This window comes from Atta cephalotes (genome assembly GCF_000143395.1).
Source record: "Atta cephalotes unplaced genomic scaffold scaffold00003, whole genome shotgun sequence".
Classification (NCBI taxonomy): Eukaryota; Metazoa; Arthropoda; class Insecta; order Hymenoptera; family Formicidae; genus Atta; species Atta cephalotes.
The window spans coordinates 5,006,064-5,016,557 of record NW_012130067.1 but is presented as its reverse complement, the minus strand read 5'-3'; the positions used below and the strand labels follow the sequence as shown (position 1 = coordinate 5,016,557).

The 10,494-nt window shown below is 33.0% G+C and overlaps 1 protein-coding gene across 1 annotated transcript in view; it reads right to left on the bottom strand.

Moving 5' to 3' along the window:
- Positions 1 to 10,494, bottom strand: part of LOC105625759 (trypsin alpha-3-like) — a 58,287-nt gene that overhangs the window by 46,164 nt on the left and 1,629 nt on the right. The gene's annotated exons all lie outside the window — the stretch shown is intronic.

The window sequence follows — 10,494 nt, the reverse complement described above, 5'->3', positions numbered from 1 at the left end:
TAATAAATTAAAATAAAATAATAATAATAAAAGAAAAGAAATAATATATATATATATATATATATATATATATATATATATAGTGTGTGTGTGTGTATATATACTAAAAATAAAAACAAAATAAAAAATAAAAACGAAATAGAAAGCATAAATGTTTTTAATACAGATCACTTTCCATACAGATACTTTTGATATAAAAGAAAAAAAAACAATGTAATTACAATTTTAACAAATGTGTCTGATTTTATCATTTTAATTTTAATTTATAACAACAAACATAATACATTTGTTACAAGTGAATACAAGTGATAGACTAATAAAAGACTTTGATACTCTTACGATAAGATTAATCTATTCTGAAGAGTTTTGCAACTGGAAGTTTTTGTTCAAAGCATTCTTTCTCTCGTTTTTACGATGCTCGTCTATTTATATTTTAAAAAACTGCTTCTGTGATCTATTCGTCTCGGTCGCGTCCTTCCTGTTTGACGTGAGCGTGTGAGAACTTTCCCTTGAGAATCTGCGGTATAATAACGTTGACACAGCCGACGTAGCGCACTAAATAGGCTCCCGCCGCCCTCTCATTTCATCCCCATTCTCATTCTCATATTTCGCGCTTTCGCTTACATTTCTCCATGGCTGCTCAAGACGTCATGCCATAAATCCATCTCCTACGATGTATATTTCTCGCGGTTTACGTGCATTATTACGATTCCTACATCCGCTACGTAGTTCCGCTTCCGTATTAGTCGGTACGCGATCAGCAAGACGTTTTAGACGTTATATGTTTTCAAGAGTTATGTGCTGTCAGTCAAGTCAGTCAGCCAAACTGCATTCGAATTTTTTCTGAACGTTTGATCAGTTCGAACTGTTAAAAATCTTATCGTGTATTTTATGCATTGATTTTATATATCTTATATATAATCGACTGAAATACAAGAGAAAAGACGTCAGTCTTTTTTCATTGTCTTTTAAGTAAAATGCTTCTTCTTTTTTCTATGATAAATGTATATAGCATGTAAATGTCTTCTATATTTCTCTCTTGCCAGGTATTTCGAATTCACCTTGAGTAGCGTATAATCATACTCTTATCCACTCAAATTTCCAAAATTGATATATTTGCTCCTTTTAAAGTGCTTTGCCATACAAGGAAGAGGACACCGTCAATAATAGTGTTGTGACAATCGTATTCGGTAACAATCATGTAACGGAATAAAATGGATACTAAATTACAAATGTTCAATTTAAATGAGAAAGGATGTTTCTCTCTGTAAGAGAAATTTAATATCCTTCGACAACCACCACACGGTGTTTCTATTATCGCTCTTTCCGGCTCCTGGAGGGTGCTGTATCATTTTACACCATCCTTCAGCTGGTGATTCCACGGAGTAAACGTGGGGTGCCGCGCGGGATCAATCTTACAGCAAGAACAATGGAGGCGTCGTATGCATTGACGAAAGTCTTCTGTCAACCCTTTGTAGATCCAATGTGATTCCTGTAACGTCGGCGACGACAACGGCGCGATGAAGCGAGGGCTGAGAGTGGTTCCCAACGTCATTCCACCGAGAGAGGAGGGGGTGGATGATGCTGTGACTCTTAATGGAGACGCTTTCTTTCGTGGCAACGCGCTGTCGTCCTCGCTACCAAGGCTATTTACGACCATTTATTTAATTGATTCGTCAAAGTCTACGCGACTAATGCGTTGCGATGAAAAGATGCTATTCTTTCGCCCCTTGCCCAGGATATTTTGAATAGTGTTAAGAATTTATCGAGTACTATACAAAAAACGCAAGTTTTTTTTTAGAATGCGAGAAGCTTTTGGAAAATTCTTCTATGGAATTAAGTCTCGTATCACTTTTATATAAATAAAATAATAATAATAATCAATAATAAATTAATGAAGCTATACACAGAAAAAAAAATGTTTGGTTGAATTAACTGGAATTTTGATGGAAAATGAATGATCCAGAATTTTGGTTAAGTCTAGATTTCTGATTAAATATATTAATAACTAAATGTTGGTTATTTCAACTAGAATATTTTAATAGATTAACCAGAAATCTTGTAGATTTAACTAGAGTTCTGAATCATTCATTTTTCATCAGAATTTTAGTTAATTCCGTCAAATTTTTTTTCTGTGTGCAAACACATTAAATAATAAGTAAAGAAAAGATCAATATAATCGAGGCTATCTTGATACTTAAAATATATATAAATTCTAAATACATTCTTCCAGTTACATAAATACTGTAGCTTACTGTTGAATAAAACGCAATCATAATAAAACTGTAAAAAATATATTAAGTACCAAGATTTAACCGTGATCATATTAATCTTTACTTATTTGATTAAAATAATAATCCACGATTATGATTTAATTAAATAAAAAAATATTTAATTTAAATGATAGTTAAAGGCACTCATTGAGATCGCAGATTGTTTTTTATGAAGCTGCTGCGACACAGGTGTGCCTGGCTTCGATTCGTTTTCATGGCGAATTTAAGGATATTGGTATCAATCCGCGGAAAACCAGTTTACGAACTACTCTATCCCGCTCTAACATGATCATGTTAAAACTCGATAAAGCTCTGCAAATTCGATAAAAAAGAATTCGTGTAGGATTCGGTAGTAGAATCTTTCTTTTGTCTTCTATTCGTTTGTAATGCCAGGACGTTCCGTAAAAGGCTGAAAGCTGCAACAAAGAATTCTCTCGAAAGATTTCGATTCGACAGAATCATGAGATTCGTGTACGTATATCCCTCTCCCCATACATATGTATGTCCGATACATATATATACGTCGCCATTGCCAAAGTTCTCAAGGAAAGTTTCGGAGCCCCGGACGAGACGACGGAAACCGTCGGCGAATTACCAACGTAGATGGACTCTCTGGAGGTCGTCCGAACGCGCGGCTTCTGTTCACTCGCCACCAACTTGCGGCTGGACAGAATCGGATCTCCCGCCGTGACGGACGACGTTGTCGCATTTTGAAATTCAAAGCGTTTTATCTGCAACGCTCTCGACAGACAGAGGGATGCAAGGGTGAAACCGCAGACGGAAATATCACCCGACCTTGCGCCTCCTCATGCGAGGATAACGTCACGATTTCAAAGTGTGAATTTAGCGGTTAGAAACGTGACTTCTACTTTACTATTGAGAATAGGGTAGAGCTGAATCAGATCAATATCTCTTTATTAGTAAAAATATAATCAATAATTTTTTTTTATTAAGTTTATAAATCCTTAAGCTTTACAACTGTGACTTGGGTTTTATATAATAAAATGATATATAAACATAATATTTTTATTATACAATGAAAAATCAAGAAATGCATGAGAAGAATAGTTTTGTTAAAGTATCTAAAAATTTAGATATATAAATTTGAAAATAATGTTATTATCGAAGTAATTACCTAGGAATCTTAAGCATGCTTAACAATATTACAAAAAGTTTTGACATTTTTAGCAATTATTTTGAGTGTTCATAATTATTTTGATGGTCTAACAAAATTATTTTCAGATCTGCATCTAACTAAATTTTTAAATACATCAACAAAACCATTTGTTCCATGAAGGAATTATCCAATTGGCTCAGAAATTGAAGTGCATCATCAGTTTATTAGACTGATATAGCAAATCATACACATCATAAAATATAAAATCATATAATAAAATCATAATTCCAAAAAAATTACAAATTTTGCAACTTTGTAACAAAAATCAACGTTAATTCTTACATGTTGAAACTTATGCAAATTATAAAGATTTTTAAGATGCATCCAAACTATCGAGCTGAAATCGAGCCAATCCTCGAATATTTCGACTAACTTTCATGCCGCAGCTCGACAAAAAATAAATATTTATCGAAATGTTTACGGCTCGATAATTTGGATGCATCCTAAAAATCTTTATAATTTGCATAAATTTCAATATACATGTAAGAATTAACGTTTTTTTCGTTATAAAGTTACAGAATTCGTGATTTTTTAAAATTATGATTTTATTTGAGAGACAAAATTTTTTCGTGCGTTTACATCTTCGCGCTTGTATTGTCGACTGACACTGAATCACACAATACAGAACTGTTATCTATTGTTTTCACTGAAAAGAGAAGTGCGCGGAAATAAATAATACGATAAAACAGCTCGTTTGAAAAAAAAAAAATCTAACGACGACTCTCGACTCGAATTGTCTTGAAACTTATATATATATATATTGATCTGATTTGTCCTGTGATCTGATTTGTTTCGGTATTTATCCTAATTGAGAAATGGTAATTACATTCTGCATTGAAACAGCCTTAAAATTATCACTATATACCAAAACAAAATTGACTTTGTGACGTTAATTTTATTGGTTTTATTTGCATTTGTTAAATAGTAATACTTTTTAAAATATTTATTATATGTAGTAATGAAACATATTTTTTTTATATCAATTATTTCTATTATCTTATTTAAACATATATTTATAAAAAATGTTTTATTTAGATACAAAATTAATTTCTTCTTGTTTCTTTGTAACAGCACGCATTTGTTTCTCGCGTAAACGTTGGACATAAGTTCGACGTAATAATGGGTATTCGTTGTGTCCAACGTTTCCTTTTCTACTGTATGTAGTAAGGTAATCCCTGAGTCAGAATGACTGAGCACCGCCGTGCCGCGCCAGAGCGCTTGACGTCGCGTTCACCTGTAAATCATGGCGAAAACTGCTGGTGGTACCAACAAGGACAACCACTTTTCAAAAGAGGTCTCTACATCAAGTTCGTGCGCACAGAAACTCCGCACCGAGCTCGTATATTATCTCTCAATGTTGCACAGCCACGCACCTCTCACGCGCTTCCCATTTTTCCTGCAGTCCAGAAGTGGATATCGAGGCGCTGGATTTTACCACCGGCGATAGTAGCTCCCGGGGATTTCGAGGGTAGTAAAGGAGATCTCAAAAAGAACTTCGATGAAATGACTCGTTAGATTGACAGGCGATAAAAATAGAAATATAGAGATCGTTTCGTGGTTATCACTTTCGAAAGTAAAACGTTGATCGGACGCTGCGACAATATTTGAAAATCTGACGTGATATATAACATTAATGTAGAACGTTACGAATTCTTACATTCTTATGTTCATATTATCTACAAAATATTTTTAATATGTGACAGCATATTTTAATATAATTCAAAATATTTTATTTTCACGTCAGTAATTTTATATATTACTTGTTATATAGAATGATAAATTTATATGTAATATATATTACTGCTTTAAAAAATGCAATAGATAAACTGAAGAAGTCGAATGATTTTAACATTAGTTAATTAAGTAAAGAAATAACACAAAGTATTTAGTTTTATATTTAAGTATTGTAAATATTAGATAATAACGATGATCGAACGAACAATTTTATGTCATATAAGAGACGTTTCATTAGGACGATAAGTTTTTACTTTAGTGCTATACTCTCTTTATTGCAATTAAGGAAAGGAGATTGCAGCCAAGAGGATGAGTACTAACTGGGGAAATAAGGAAGGCTGTTTAGCACATACAAGAGGGTGCCGCGTTGAAAGACCAAGCTTTAGGTACAGCTTAACGTCGATAGGGATCCTAACACCTGGGTATGCCATTAAAAAGTTCCTTTTTTCATCATCGTAACCGTATCTAACTTCTTCCGATACTTTAGCGAACTCAAAAGAACCCGTCGCGAAGGATTCTCGCGTGCTTGTTTGTCTGCAACAAGATAGATTCAGAGTGTTCTTATGGAGACGATTACATGTATGTGTGAGCGATTTCGTGGTAAAACTGAAATGGAAAAGTAAGAGGTTCCATTTCCGCAATTCTTTCATGGGGACGATTATCATGAAAGCTTATGATGTGTTTCGGCGAGAGGAAAAGAACAATGAAAATTGCTAAAAGCTGACGTACAGCATTATGTATCTTTTTAAATCAGATTTTTTTTGCTTGCACTTAGTGATTGATTTTGTGTACCGCTGATAAAACTTCGCGTATGTTCGGTGGATTTTCTGGGATTAGAATTGATAGTGAGTGGATATTAAAATAGCCTATTAATATGAGCCTCACGCATCAGTCGTTGGTCATCGACACAGCCGGTGGTGACGTTCGACCCTTTAATTATCGCTGATAAATCATTGTGCTATATCGCCCCTTCTGCTTGGTTAGTTTTATTCTTTTTTGCTTTTGTAAACAAATACCGTAATTAAGAAAGTTCTTTATCGGGAAAAACGATTTTGCTGAAGTATCTAAAAATGTATTTAGAAATTTAGCTATACTCTGTTAAATTTATAATGTCAAATTATAATCTATAATTTGAGTTATTTTTAATCATTTATATAGATCCTTAGATACTGCTATTATCTAAGGTTAGAAAAGTTATTTTGTAAAAATAACTAGTTACAGTTACAATTTTTTTTTCTTTCAAAAGTAACTAGTTACAGTTCCAAGTATCGGGACTAAAAATGAGCAGTTATAGTTACTAAAAAAGTAACTTTTCACTTACTTTTCTGTCTTATTTCTGTCATAACAGAAAAATATGAGTGCCATCGATATCATTAGGGCTATCAAAGAAAAAAATAATTTACGTTTACAATTTGCTGACCAATCAAAAAATACTTCGGAGCATTCATAGTAGACCGTATTTTTAAAATAAAGTATTCAGTTTTTAACTAATCACATTAAATTGTCAAATAATAAGTTTAAAATGTAAAGTAACTGTAGAAGTAACTGTTAAATTAATTACTAGTTGCTGGAAGAAATGTAATTAAGTTATTACAGATAGAAAAAAGAAATTAAATTAAATGAAAAAAGATAATTGTAATTGTAACTTAGTTATAAATAATATACTAAAGTTACTTCCCAATCCTGCTATTATCTAATATATTATTAATTTGACTAAAACAATGGAATTAAATAATTTAATTGAAGAAAATATATTAACTTAGTTTATTATTTATTGAATATGTTAATATAAACAATGTTTACTTTAAAATTAATAAAAACAGAATTGATTTACAGTTTAACATGGAAATTAAAAATAATAAAATGTTATTTAATTCAAGGAATTAAAACCTAACTCAAGGAATTATTATCTATTCCTTTTACATCTAATGTATGCGGAAATTTCAAGCATGATAAACAATGCTGTAAAATGATATTCTACTAGCAATTAATTAGAACATAATTATTTTGATCATCCAACAAAGATTTGTGTCCAGCTACATTATTAGATAGTTCAGTAAAACCTTCACATCCTTTTTAATGCTGCTTTTTAGTGATCGATTTTTTGATTAATACACACTTCTCAGATTTATTCTGAGCGTGTGTGACAAAAAGCGTTAAAATATTTACAGTAATAATACTGATATACGATTTTTGTTATTTATTTATGATGTTTTCATTTGTTTGACGTAAAATAAGCCTCCATTAGAGAATAATTTCTTTTTTGAAGTCTCGGAAAAAATACACCGATGGCCAGCGAGAAAGCTATTTTGGCACGTATTATCTCACGCTGATTCACCCTGACGTTCAACCGTTACACTGTTTGGAAAAGAAACGCGACGGGTATTTCAACCCTACCGATGTCTCGTCCGTTTTTCGCGCGCGTTTCCTGCGAGTGCGTATTTATTCGTGCATGCGCCCGATGATGGGTGAGTGCGTATTGTTGCGAAATTATCATGGCATTGTCATGCGCGACTCGATTTATTTTGTCTATTCGGCGGAAAAGTGCTTTCATTTGACGCGACCGGCAGAAAGGGAGAAGCACGTCAAAATCATGGAGAAAGAGAAATGGATGGAAAATGTCATGAAACGAACAGAGACGCGCGGACGAGCGCGATGCTCGCCCCAGGCGTTCTCTACGACAAAAGCTCTTAATTCGACAAAGCGTCCGTTGAAAAGGGACAATAGTCGACTTTCAGTAAATAACGATTCCTTCGATTCTTCTAAACACCAATCTTCCATTCCGCTGTCGCAAATGTCGTTCTATATTGAAATATCAAACACTATGATTTTAATCGCGTAAAAATGACACTAACATGCGTGTTTCATGAGATAGAATTGTTTGGCAACGTTAGACTGAACTGCATGGAGAAAAATAATTGAGAGATAGATATCTTACAAGACTAGTAAAAATATTCTGGCTATTTTTACTGTTGAATTTGTGATAAATTTTATTTAAAAGTAAAAATATCGGAGATTTAAGATAAAAAGTATATTATGATTATAGTACATCATTTCAAGTGACTATTATTTTATAGTAAAATAAATCATACTTTCAGTAAAGCAAATTATACAGTAAAGTAAATTGTACGATTTGCAAGATTGACGAGCACAAACAACTTTCAGAACTTTTATACATGTATACTATGCAGTAAAATAAATTTTATCAATGCTAAGAAAAAATTCTTGTCGATAAAGTAAAAATGATTATCATACGACAATCTCATTTATTAGAAATGTAAAGAAAATATTTTACATAAAGCACGTATCCCTATATAAACTTGATAACTCCATAAAGTTTACTAGAATTTTAGTGTATAATATTGTGTACATTTTTCTCCGTGTGTGATTTTTAAATAATTGAACATTCCTATATTGCGGTTTCTAAAATTTTGCTGAATTGTCGATAATTGCGATTCTTGTTTCTAAGATTTTATTGAATCCCCGAGGTAATTAAGGAGGGGAAAATTAGGATTTTTTTGTTAAGATTGCTCAGCGTCGGAGAACGTGATTCGAGCGAGTGAGTGGGCGAAAGAATTCGAAATCGGATTAGCGAGAGCGATGGGACGCTCGATTTCGTTCCCGTCTGTTTCGACGCTTTCATTTTTCCGTCCCTCCGAGAGTCAGATATTTGCATTACAAATACACCTTCACCGGGGTTTTTCTCGTTTCATTAAATTCGCTTTTTTCTCGAGACGTAGACCTCTTCCTCTTCGGCCTGTCTTTCCACCATCATGAATGTACTCTCGCATTCATCCCCATTCTAGCGCGAAAGGGTTGTATTAAGAATTTTAATACCGCGGGAAAAAGTTTGTCGCCACCGAACACAGAAATCGTTTGTTCCACGGACGTGTCCTGAAATATAAAATATCATAGCGTTAATTATTAGTCGACGAATACTGGAAAGTTTCTCTGTGATCATTTCTGCTTATTAATGATTGCTTTTCTGAAAAGTTGTCATCTATATGATGATAATTACTCTTAATGTATAGATTGAATAGATTGAAAAGATGAATAGATTAAATAAAAGAATGAATAGATTGTCTTGCAAATCATGAAGTAAGTATTAATAATAATATCAATTTTTAATAATTTTTTAATATTATTTTTAATGAAAAAAATTTTAATGTAATGAATAATATTTAAAATTTAAACGCTTTACGATTTTCTAAGAAATCGGCACTATTTATTAGCGATTAATTTATCATTATAACAGAAAAATCATTTGACTTCCATTATCTTGAATTTATCTTCATTTATAATTCCGTTCTCTTCAAAAGTATAATATATAACAATTTTTTAATTTATTTATTCGTTTTATTATTCGTCGAAATTGATAGTAGATTTATCGGACTCACTTCAATCTCTTTGTTAAAAATGCCAAACAATATTCTTTTATGTTACATCTATAAATTTAGATTATTTTGATTAAAATACACTTACAATTAGTATTTATTCTCTTTATGCAAGTTTTATCATTGTAATTTCTTGAAATTACTATCTTTTAATTGACATAAATTAAATGAGTTTTACAAATCCAGCATCCCAGCATTGATTGTATTACAAATTTCAGCTTCAGAAGATTAATTAGAAACGAGAAAAGAACATTTTAGCGAATGATGTTTTCAGTGTTACGTATAATCTTCCTTGCGCTTATATTCTGATGTGCTACGATTCCCACACTGGATTTTCGTCTGATGGATGTTTACTCCTCGCAAATCTTTATTTCTCGAGTTCGCTTGGATGATAATCATGTACGTGCCGCGCGATCAGATGCTCCGATCAGAAATGGTTACACGGATTTGTTCGTTACATTGACGTCCCGGTAGTTATATCCTGACGAAATTGAGATACGATGGTCGGCTCTCCCACGCGGTCGGCGTGCAACGTTAACGTGAATTATGGAGCTCGCGTGCCATGCGATACGCAGGCGGCAGTCGAAAGATACGAACGCCGTCATTTTTTGGCGTGAGGTATTTACGTGGGAACACGATCTTCCCAAATCCCCTGCGCTATCGATATATTTTATGAGCATACACGCGATGATCTATAACCGTGCTGCAGATCGAGACACATCTCGAGAGAAACACATCTCACTAGAAAGAGAGAGAGAGGGAGGGGAAAGAGAGAGAGAGGAGAGAGGAGAGAGAGAGAGAGAGAGAGAGAGAGAGAGGAGAGAGAGGAGGTACGTACTTTACTTTCGTAGTAATTACTACCAACTTAATTTTTAAACTTTTTAAACTAAAATTTTAAAAGTTTTTTTAACGTTTT